We start from the raw sequence: 10,251 nt of genomic DNA on the forward strand, positions 1-10,251 counted from the left end.
AGTCAGATTATTTTACTATATTTTGTTTACAGCTGTTTCCCTACACTAAGAATGATGCGTTTTAGGAACAAAAAGCATAAATATTTGATAAATATTTGTCTAAGAAATGAATTTCCCATTTCATACTCATGCCAAGTGCAGTCATTGAAGAAACTGGAAATAGTAACATTCTTGTTAGTGAAATGTCTATTTGGTGATGGGGCATGTCTATATAATTATGAGACAACCTCTAACATTGTATATCCTAAAAGGAAAATAAAATAGTAGTCTGTTGGGGGGCAAGGGGAAGGGTCTAGAGTTTTGACTAATACGGTACCAGCCTGGAAAAAAGTCTGGGCCCCACCTGCAAAAACACAAAAGTACTGCATTTCTTGCTCTCCCTGTAGTTGCCTCAGAAAGGGAAGAAGTTAGGTGTCACTCAACTTTCTGATTAATTTCATAATAAAGAAATGATAATTATTTGACATAAGTTTCTTTTGGGGAGGGTGGTGAAGAAATGCAGGCAGACAAGTCTTTCCAACTAAGATATTTAGGTGGAAAATGGCCATCACTGACCATGAAATGGGGAGACTCTTTATACTCATGATTGGTAATCGTTTCAAAAAACTCATGTAACATATGGTCCCGCTGTTCAGGTAAGGAAACTGCAGAAGACTTGTCCCAGGACACATGACATGTGGGTGGTAGGATCAGGAAAAGATACTATCATATCACAACCCAATTAATAAAGTACCTGATTCTGCCAGGAATTCTGAAAAGCAGATAACCAGTAAGGACTCCTGAGTACGCTTTCCCACCCACATACAATAGTCCCCTGTCCCCAGACCTCACCCCAGCCACACATTAGAGAGAAGAGTGTGTCCAGGGTTTTTCCCTGACTGCAAATATGTGGTGTCCCTACCAACACCCACTGGCGGCCCACAAGTCAATTCACTTCTGACACTAAATCTGCGGAGGGAGCCCACACCCCAAAGGTTGAGGGCTCAGTCCCTGAGGACGGCCCCTACTTCAAGTGCCGATCACAAGTCCCGGGGTCACCCATACACGTGACCAACTGGCTATAAATTATAAATTCAGGGGTTCCATGACCCCACCTCCCATATTCAATAATTTATTAGAACCACTCACAAAACTAAGGAAAGCCTTTTACTCAATGTCCCAAGTTATTATAAAAGATAAGACTCAGGGACAGCTCTATGGAGGAGATGTGTAGGGTAAAGGGGGAGCTGGGGGTGCCGAGCCTCCCTGCCCTCTCAGAACACGACCCCCTCACAATCCCTTGATGTGTTCACCTCCCCTGAAGCGCTCTGAACCCAGTGTTTATGGGTTTTAATTGAGGGTTTGAGGTAGGCAATTTGATTGAATCGTTGGCCATTGGTGACTGAACTCTACCTCAGTACACTCTCCTCTCCCCAGAGGGGTTGGGGGTTGAAGGTTCTAACCCTCTAATCACCAGGTGGGATCTTCCGGAGTCCAGTCCCATCCAGAGGCTATCTAGGGTCCCATCCCTGACTCCTCTCATGACCTACGAAGACAGTAAATTCCAAGACTTTCAGGAGGCCTGTTTTAGGAACCAGGACAAGGATCAAATGTGAATCTTTTCTTTACATTAAAGTGAGGTTCGGGGACAGGCAGTGACCAGGAACAGAGAGTCTCAGAGATGGGGTCCCTGGTTTGGCATGGTTCAGTGGGTTTCTTTTTTTAAAAGCTGAAACATAATGATTCCTTTTGAGAGTCATGAAATGTCCCTGGAGTTACAGCTGCCCAACTTCCCAGGAGAAATCCAGAGAGGCTGTCAGCACCCACCCCACCCCTGCTCCCCAGCCCCTCCCATGGACTCCCCTCATCCTCCCAACCCCTCAGCCTGTAAAGGAGACGTGAGCCAGGACTTACCCTGGGCCTGTTTGCTGGTTTCACTCCCTGGGGTGCCAGCCAAAAGGGTGCCCAGGAGGACGAGAAGGGCTGCAGAGAGGCGGAGCTGACTCATCTTCGTGGCCTTGCAGGAGGGCTTCTGAGGAGAGCAGGGGGCTGACACAGCTTCTGACACCCCACCTGAGGGGTGGGAACAGGCGATAAGGTGGTAAGTGAGGAGGAGATGATCTGGGGTCAGTGCTGTTCCTAGAAATCTTCCCACATAACCAGGCTTCCTGCCTCTGCCTGCTGGGGCCAAATGCCCAGTAACAGCGCTTCTCAAACTTGACTCTGCCTGTGGGTCTTGTTGAAACACAGATTGTGATTCCACACGTGGAATATTTGTCTGATTTGTTCCTCACGGAGCATCCCAGCACCTAGAGCAGTGCATGGCACGTGATGGCCGGTCAGTGGGTGGATGAGAGCAAATCAAAGGACAGAAATGAACAGCAGTGTGTTAGCTCAGGTCCTCATTTTCAGCCTCCTGCAGGTAACATCACATCAGGGGATCAATGCCCTTCACTCCCTTCCACCCCCACCTACCTCAGAAGACAGGTGTAACACAGGGCCACTTCCTGCATCCCTTGAAGAGCATCTCAGCTCTATGGACACAAGCTCTTTACCTGGCACTGGTCCATGAGAATGGTGAGCTGGGTGAAGAATATCTCCATCTGGGGGACACACCCTGATTTTCTGGGTAGAAAAAATGTAAGGGACGTGGTCAGAGGGGAAGCAGGGAGCTGAACACGTCTCCACAGCATGACCACTCACCGACCCTCACCTGGCTTCACCAACAGGAGAGCTGCCTGCCTGGGTGGATCTCAGGGGCTGGAGTGGATCTCAGGGGAACTTGGAAGATCACCTGCAACATTCCTCTTCCCATTCTGGTCTCTCCACCAGTGGTTTTGAGATTGGAGGACCTAAGTTTGCATCTCACATCTCCCTTTTCCTAACTTTGTGATCTGGGGCCAGAAATCTCCAAGAGCCCGGTTTCATCAGGTGCCATATGAGACCCGTGCTGCCCACGTCGTGGGGTTGCTGTGGAAGCAGCGGAGGCAACAGACATATTCCTTCGCCCTGCAAAGTCAGTCCTTGTAATAAGAATAATAGTGAGCTATATGACAGTTAACACTTAGCTTCTTTGACCAGGGGGTCAAATAATGGCAACGTGGGGTGGGAAAAGGGCAGGACCGGGGTAAGGTCAATCACTGAAGCAAGAGGGCTTTCGGTTACCTCTGACGAAGAAGGAGACCTATTTGGAAGAGAGACTGTGACTCTCCTCTAGCACTGGGGGAACTTCCTGAGGGTGGACTTCTAGAAGGGGACACTTCATCAATGCTGTTTGTTCCTTTCTTTTCTACAGTAGACAACACATTTAAAAAGTAGTCCGGAGCTAAGGAAACTAAAACTCTACGTGCTTCTAGACAATTTGCTTTGGTAAATGGTGTGCAAAGAACTTTAGCAGCCTAATCAACATGGTCCTCAAAAGGGTCCATACCTGGGGATTTCTTAAGGCAGATACCATCATCTTATCTTACAAAGAAAGAATCTGTGGCTCAGAGAGGTGAAGTGACTTGCCCAAGATCACACAGCAACATAGTGAGTTACTGAAGCCAATCTCTTTTCATGAATACCAAGTCATTTCCCCATTACACTGTTGTAAATTAATAATTATTAATAATAATTAAATAACTTACATATTTATAGTATTACTCTTACTGTTATCAGATCTGATATTCATTAAAAGCTTACTCGGCCAATACATGCACAAAGCATTTAACAAATATATCTTTCTAATTCTCACCACAACGTTATGAGATTGATAGAGAAAGAGAAATGCAGCCTCTGAGTTCCAAGACCTGACCTGGCATCACAGCGCGCCTTATGTTCTCCTCCTCGACAGAAACATTTCAGAAACCTTCAACATCAGACAAGGCCATTCTGTGTCCCTGCCGGATCAAGACAAAAATAGGACATTCGGTAATGATGTTTGAACACTGACAAAGTGAGGTGAATTATACAAACCACCAAAACATCCAAGCATCCCCCTATACTGAGTGACTGCTACGTCTTTACCAAGTACAGCTCTAACTTCTATCTAGCCTTCCCTTCTTAGAGTTAAGATAAAGATACCCATTCAGGGCTTCCCTGTTGGCGCAGTGGTTGAGAGTCCACCTGCCGATGCAGGGAATGCGGGTTTGTGCCCCGGTCCGGGAGGATCCCGCGTGCCGCAGAACGGCTGGGCCCGTGAGCCATGGTCGCTAAGCCTGTGCGGCTGGAGCCTGTGCTCCACGATGGGAGAGGCCACAGGAGTGAGAGTCCCACGTACCGCAAAAAAAAAAAAAGATACCCATTCAGAGAGCCGCCCCACTTCCTGACAGCATCCATCCAGAGCAGAGCCAGATTCCTGAAACACCGCCAAATCACCTAACACAAGCCCACATCCTATAAGCTCTTTCTAACATTCTTTTAATGAGACATCATATTGTTTTCCAAGGTGATTCCCGTTCCTTGCTGCAGTGAGTAATAAACCCAACTAGTTCAACTGAACCAGATTCCCCTCTCTACACTCTACGACTTTAGGCAAAGTGCTTTATTTCTCGTTACCTCAAGTTCCTCCTCTGTATCATGAGGAAATACCAACAGCTGCTCTGCCCTCTTTCAGGATTTTTGAGGATTTGATGAGTTAATATGTGTCAAGTGCCTAGGGTAATGCCTGACACATAGAAGAAGCTAAGTTTTTTCTGCTGTCATTACTCACTATTATCTTCATTACAAGGACTTTGACTTTGCAGGGAGAAGGAATTTATGTCTGTTGCCTCCACTGCTTCCACAGCAACCCTGTGACGTGGGCAGCACGGACCTCAGGTGACACCTGATGACCCTGGGGCTCTGGGAGGTTTAAGTCCCCTGGCACAAAGTTAGGAAAAGACAGAGCTGGTACCAAAACTGAGGTCCAAGAATGCCAAAACCACTGGCAGAGAGACAGCAGGAGGGGGGCTCTTGCAGGCGATCTTCCAAGCTCCCCTGAGGTCCACTCAGGCAGGCAGCTCTCCTGTTTCTGAAACCAGGTGAGGGGCGGTGGGAGGTCATGCTGTGGAGACGTGTTCAGCTCCCTGCTTCCCCTCTGCCCACACCCTTTACTCCTTTTTCTACCCAGAAAAGAGGGTTGCAGCCCCAGGAGGACAGGGTCTTTCCCTAGCTTAGCTTCTGCCTGGACCAATGCCTGGTAAACAGCAACCATATACCCAGTTGAGAAGCTGTGGCAATGGCTGCATGAAGGTTTCCTGTGTCACACCTGTCTTCTGAGGTAGGTAGGGGTAGTCCTTGTGGGGGCCAGACATTGATGCCCAGATGTGATGACACCTGCAGGAGGCTGAGTAGAAGGACCTGAGCTAACATGCAGCTGTTCACTTATCTGTCCTTTGATTTGCACTCATGCACCCACTGACCGTCCATCACCTGCCATGCACTGCTCTAGGTGCTGGGACGCTCCCTGAGTCAACATATTGGACAAAATTCCACCTGTGGAATCACAATCTGTGTTTCCACGAGACCCACAGGGAGAGTCAAGTCTGAGAAGCGCTCTTACTGGGCATTTGGCCCCAGCAGGCAGAAGCAGGTAAGGTGGGGAGATTACGCAATAAACAGGACCCAGCCCAGCTCCACCCTTTCCTCACTCCCCTCCTCATTGCCTGTCCCACCCCTCAGCTGGGATATGAAAAGCTCTGTCAGCCCCCAGCTTTCCTCAGAAGCCCTCCTGCAAGGCCACGAGCATGAGCCGGCTCTGCCTCTCCATCACCCTTCTCGTCCTCCTGGGCACCCTGGTGGCCTGCACTCCAGGGGGTGAACACAAGAGCCATGCCAGAGGTGAGTCCCGGCTCACCTCTCCTCCACAGGCTGGGGAGGGATGAGGGGAGTCCATGGAGGGGCTGGGGAGCAGGGTTGGGGTGGGTGCTGACAGCCTCTCTGGATTTCTCCTGGGAAGTTGGGCAGTTTTAACTCCAGGGACATTTCATGACTCTGAATAGGAAAAAAATTAAAATTAAAATTAAAAAAATATATATCCCACCAAATTTACTGGATCAGGGACCCCATCTCTGAGACTCTCTATTCCTGGTCAGTGCCGTGTCCCTGAACCTCACTGTAGTGTGATAAAAAGATCAGTATTTGATCCTTGCCCTGATCCTGAAACAGACCTCCTGAAACGCTTGGATTTACTCTCTTTCATAGGTCACAAGATGAGTCAAGGAAGGCGATCCGAGAGACCTTCAGTCTGGCCTTCAAAAACACTCAGACATGCGTTTAGAGGTTAGAACTTTCAACAGCCCGCATCCCAGCACCTCTGGGGAGAGGGGAGGGTATTGAGATGGAGATCAATCACCAATGACCGATGATTCAATCAATATGCCTATTATTGACACCTCAATAAAAATCCATAAATATTGGGGTTAAGAGAGCTTTCGGGGTGGTGAGCACATGGAGGTGCTGTGAGGGGGTGCGCTCCACTAGGGCACGGGGCCTCCACACACCTCTACTCCCCCTTTGCCCTGCGCATCTCCTCCATTTCGCTGTCCCTGAGCTTTACCCTTTATAATAACCTGGGAACGGTAAGTAAAGGGTTTTCCTGATTTCGGTCACCGCTTCTGTTGAGTTATTGAACACAGACGTGGGGTCATGGAGCCTCCGATTTTTAGCCAGTCGGTCACAAGCATGAGTGACTCTGGACCACATGGCTCGCATTTGAAGTGAGGACAGTCTTGAGTCCTCAACCTGTGGGGTCTGCAGTAACTCCACCAATTTAGTATCAGAAGTAAATTGAGGGACTTCCCTGGTGGTCCACCAGGTAACACTCCCCCCTTCCAATGCAGGGCTCCTGGGTTCGATCCTTCGTCATGGAATCAGATACTACACGCCAGAAATAAGAGTTCCCATGCCCCACCTAAAGTTCCCTCATATCGCAACTAAAGATTTTACCTGCCACAACAAAGATCCCGCATGCGTAACGAAGATCCAGCAAGCTGCAACAAAGATTCCGCATGCCTCCACAAAGATCCCGAATGCCTCAACCAAGACCTTGCACGTGGCAACAAACATCCCACACCGGGCAACTAAGATCCCGCACATGGCCACGAAGATCCCGTGAGCTCCAACTAAGACTTGCCACAGCCAAATACATACATACATACACACATATTAAAAAAAAAAAAAAGAACTAAATTGACTCGTGGGATGGCTACTGGTTATTGGGGAATTGGTTAATGATGGTGGAGACACAACATACTTGGTGTCAGGGAAAAACCCAGACTCCCTCTTCCCTGTAATTTTGGGGCTCAGGAGAGGCTTGGGGATGGGGGAGTAATGAACGTGGGACACTGCACCCAGAAAACACTTACCAAGTTACCAGTATTTTCAGAATTCCTGGCAGAATCAGGTAGTATATCAAATGGGTTGTGACATGATAGTACGTTGTCCTGACCCTATCACCCACATGCTGTGTGTCCTGGGACAAGTCATTTGCAGTTTCCTCACCTGAAAGGGGACACATATTACATGGGTTGTTTGAACAGCTTACCAGTCATGCATTTAAAGAGTTTACTCACATTTCATGGCCAACTTTGTCCATTTTCCGCCAAGATGTGTTAATCTGAAAAAACTTCTCTACTTCCTTTGGGCAAGAAAGAATATTTAGGTGTCAAATAATTACTCCTCTAGGATTAAAATTAATCAGAAAGACGTGGGACCATTGAGCAGAGCAACTGCAGGGAAAGCAAGAAACACAACGCTTCTGTGAGTTGCTCCTGGGACCAAGGCTGATACAGTCTTAGTAAAGGCTCAAGGCCCTTTCCCTTGCCCCCTTTTGACTATCATTTTATTACCCTCTCAAGATATAGAATGAGAGGTAGATTGATAATCACGTAGGCCTGCCCCATCATCAAGGAGACTTTGCACTAACAGGAATTCCATTATCTCCATTCTATTCAATGACTATGCGCTTGGCATGAGCATGAAATGGAAGATTCGTTCCCTGGCCATATATTTATTAAGTCCCTACAGGCTTGGCTTTCGGTGTGGGGAAAGAGCTGTAGACAGAATATGGAAAAATACCTTGCCTTCTCAGAGTGAGACCCACAAGAGCAAAAGGGGAAATGCTCTGCTAGGTTATGAGGTTTTGAAGGTAGAGAGTGATGGGGATAAAAGAGGCTGTGCTCTTTCCGTAGACTGATCAGCGAAACCCTCTGTGGTAAGGGGGCGTTGGAGCAGAGGCTGCAGAAAGAACGTGCCTGCTGTGAACCAGCGGCAGCAATCACCAGGGTGGCTGGAGCTGAGTGGGTGGGAGGGGAGGAGGGCGGAAGGGATGAGACCAAAGAGGCCATGGGGACAGGTCCTGACCAGCCTGGTAGGATGAGAATCGGAATTTGACTGTGAGAGAGATGGGGAGTCACTGAGGGACTGGCCATGGGAGCAATGGGATAGGATCCCTGTGGCTGCAGTACGGAGCGTGGCCTCTAGGGGACCAAGGGCAGAGACAGAGGCCCAGGGAGCAGGCTGCTGCAGGGGTCCAGGTGAGCAATGATGGAACGAGTACCTATGTTGTTCCCTGGGTCGATGCCAGTCCTTTTGAACAACAGGAATCTCTTCCTCTGTTGAGGTTTCTATGGAGGCTTCATTATCTAGTCATGATGCATTAAATCATTAGCCACTGGTGATTTTTCAACCTCCAGCTCCTCTCTGATCCCTGAGGTTGGGCGGCGGGCTGAACTGTGGATGGGAGGCCACGAGGGAGAGGGTAGGAATGAAAGTTGCAACCCTCCTGTCAGGCAGTGGTTTCCCCTGGCAACCAGAGCCCATTCTGGGGTTACTAGGGTCTTCCCAAAAGTCACCTAGTTCACATAACAAAAGACACTTTTATTGCTTTCAGCACTTAGGAAATAGCAAGGTTTGTAAGATCTCTGTGCCAGGATATTACAAAGAACAAATATATATATATATATTGCTTATTATAAGTCACAGTATCAATATAGCGTCAATATTCAATTTAGAGAGTCCCTGTGCCGTAACAAAAGAGAACACACTGGTATGTTTTCTTCATGCCTTTTTCCATTACAGCATGATGTCTTCACATTTTTATTAATGGTGGAAACCTTTTACCATACACATAAATGCAGACAATAGTATTATAAAACCCAGGTACCAGCTCTAATAATTATTGATATATGGAGAATATTTTTTACCTGTGTTCTCCTTTTTTCTTTTCTTTTTTTTTTGGTTAGAGTTTTTTAAAGCTAATCAAGAGCATCATACCAATTAATCTTAAAAACTTCATGAAGGAGATATAAACTTTTTCATGATTACCATATCATGGTCACGCCTAGCATCATTAATAATAATGTCTCAGAAAGCAGGTTGGCAAATGGCCTTTTCAATTTGACCAGATCCCCAAACGCTAACATTCTCTATCGCAAACAAACCGGTGGTTTCAGCTGTGACCTTGTAGACTGACCTGTGATGCCAATCCTCCTAACCGACTCAGAGGCCCTCCCATCTCAGCAGGTTCTCAGCCTGCCTTCTGCCTGGAGCCTCAGTACACGGGTCCCTGCAGGGCCCGGAAGATCAGGTACTTCTACAACGCCAAGTCCGGACACTGCGACATCTTTATATACGGCGGCTGCCGAGGGAAGAAGAACAACTTCCTGGCTGCAAGCACTGCGTGAAGACCTGCGGTGGTCTCGCGGGAATCCAGGAGTAAGAAAGGCGGCAGGGCAGGGTGTGAGGGGAAGGGCTGGGGAAAGAGGTGGAGCTCAGGGGGCCACCCACCATTCACACCTGCACAGTGTCTTTCCTCCTCGCTGCCTTCCAGGACAAGTGGCTGCAGTGTCCTGTGAAACCACACACTGAGCACATCCTCCACGGGCCAGCTTGGCAGAAGGTCACCCCTAGAAGCCCCGTCATGAGAATCTGAGCCTCCTCACATGCTCCCCTTTTTCAGATGGAAACACTGAGTCAGCCACCCTACAGAGCAGGTCTGCAGAGCTCCTGAGCTCCCCACCTAGGCTTGGAAACTCACTTCCTTCTTGCTGGCCATTCTGGTCCTGGGAGGACTGTGGTTGCTCATTTCTGGGAGAGTCGAGGATCTGTCAAGATGAATGGTGTCCAAGTGTGTCCTGCCCCTCTTCCTGCCTCAGTCTGTCCATCTGAGACCAGGGAACAGCAGAGACTCCTCCCAACAGCAGAGACTCCTCTTTTCTCCCCCGTCCTCTCTCACGTGTCTGTCTTTCTCTCCCAGTGTCCTCCTCCCTCTGGTCCAGGTTAGAGGCCCCCAGACCCAGAAGCCCCCAA

The 10,251-nt window shown here is 48.5% G+C and overlaps 1 long non-coding RNA gene across 2 annotated transcripts; it reads right to left on the reverse strand.

The window, feature by feature from the left end:
* Window positions 1-2,161: 2,161 nt before the first annotated feature.
* Window positions 2,162-9,232, reverse strand: LOC111171293 (uncharacterized). Of its 2 annotated transcripts, XR_016387933.1 has the most exons (5): window positions 8,501-9,232; window positions 7,308-7,443; window positions 6,889-7,070; window positions 2,693-5,934; window positions 2,162-2,604 (listed from the first exon to the last, which is right to left on the reverse strand). It is a non-coding gene; the product is annotated as an uncharacterized LOC111171293 (long non-coding RNA). The 2 variants fall into 2 exon arrangements; XR_016387934.1 differs by lacking the exon at window positions 6,889-7,070 and having other exon boundaries at window positions 2,693-3,860.
* Between the last annotated feature and the right edge of the window lie 1,019 nt (window positions 9,233-10,251).

This window comes from Delphinapterus leucas, chromosome 15 (genome assembly GCF_059928025.1).
Source record: "Delphinapterus leucas isolate spDelLeu-1000000601 "Yukka" chromosome 15, BTC_Dleu_Yukka2, whole genome shotgun sequence".
Classification (NCBI taxonomy): domain Eukaryota; kingdom Metazoa; phylum Chordata; class Mammalia; order Artiodactyla; family Monodontidae; genus Delphinapterus; species Delphinapterus leucas.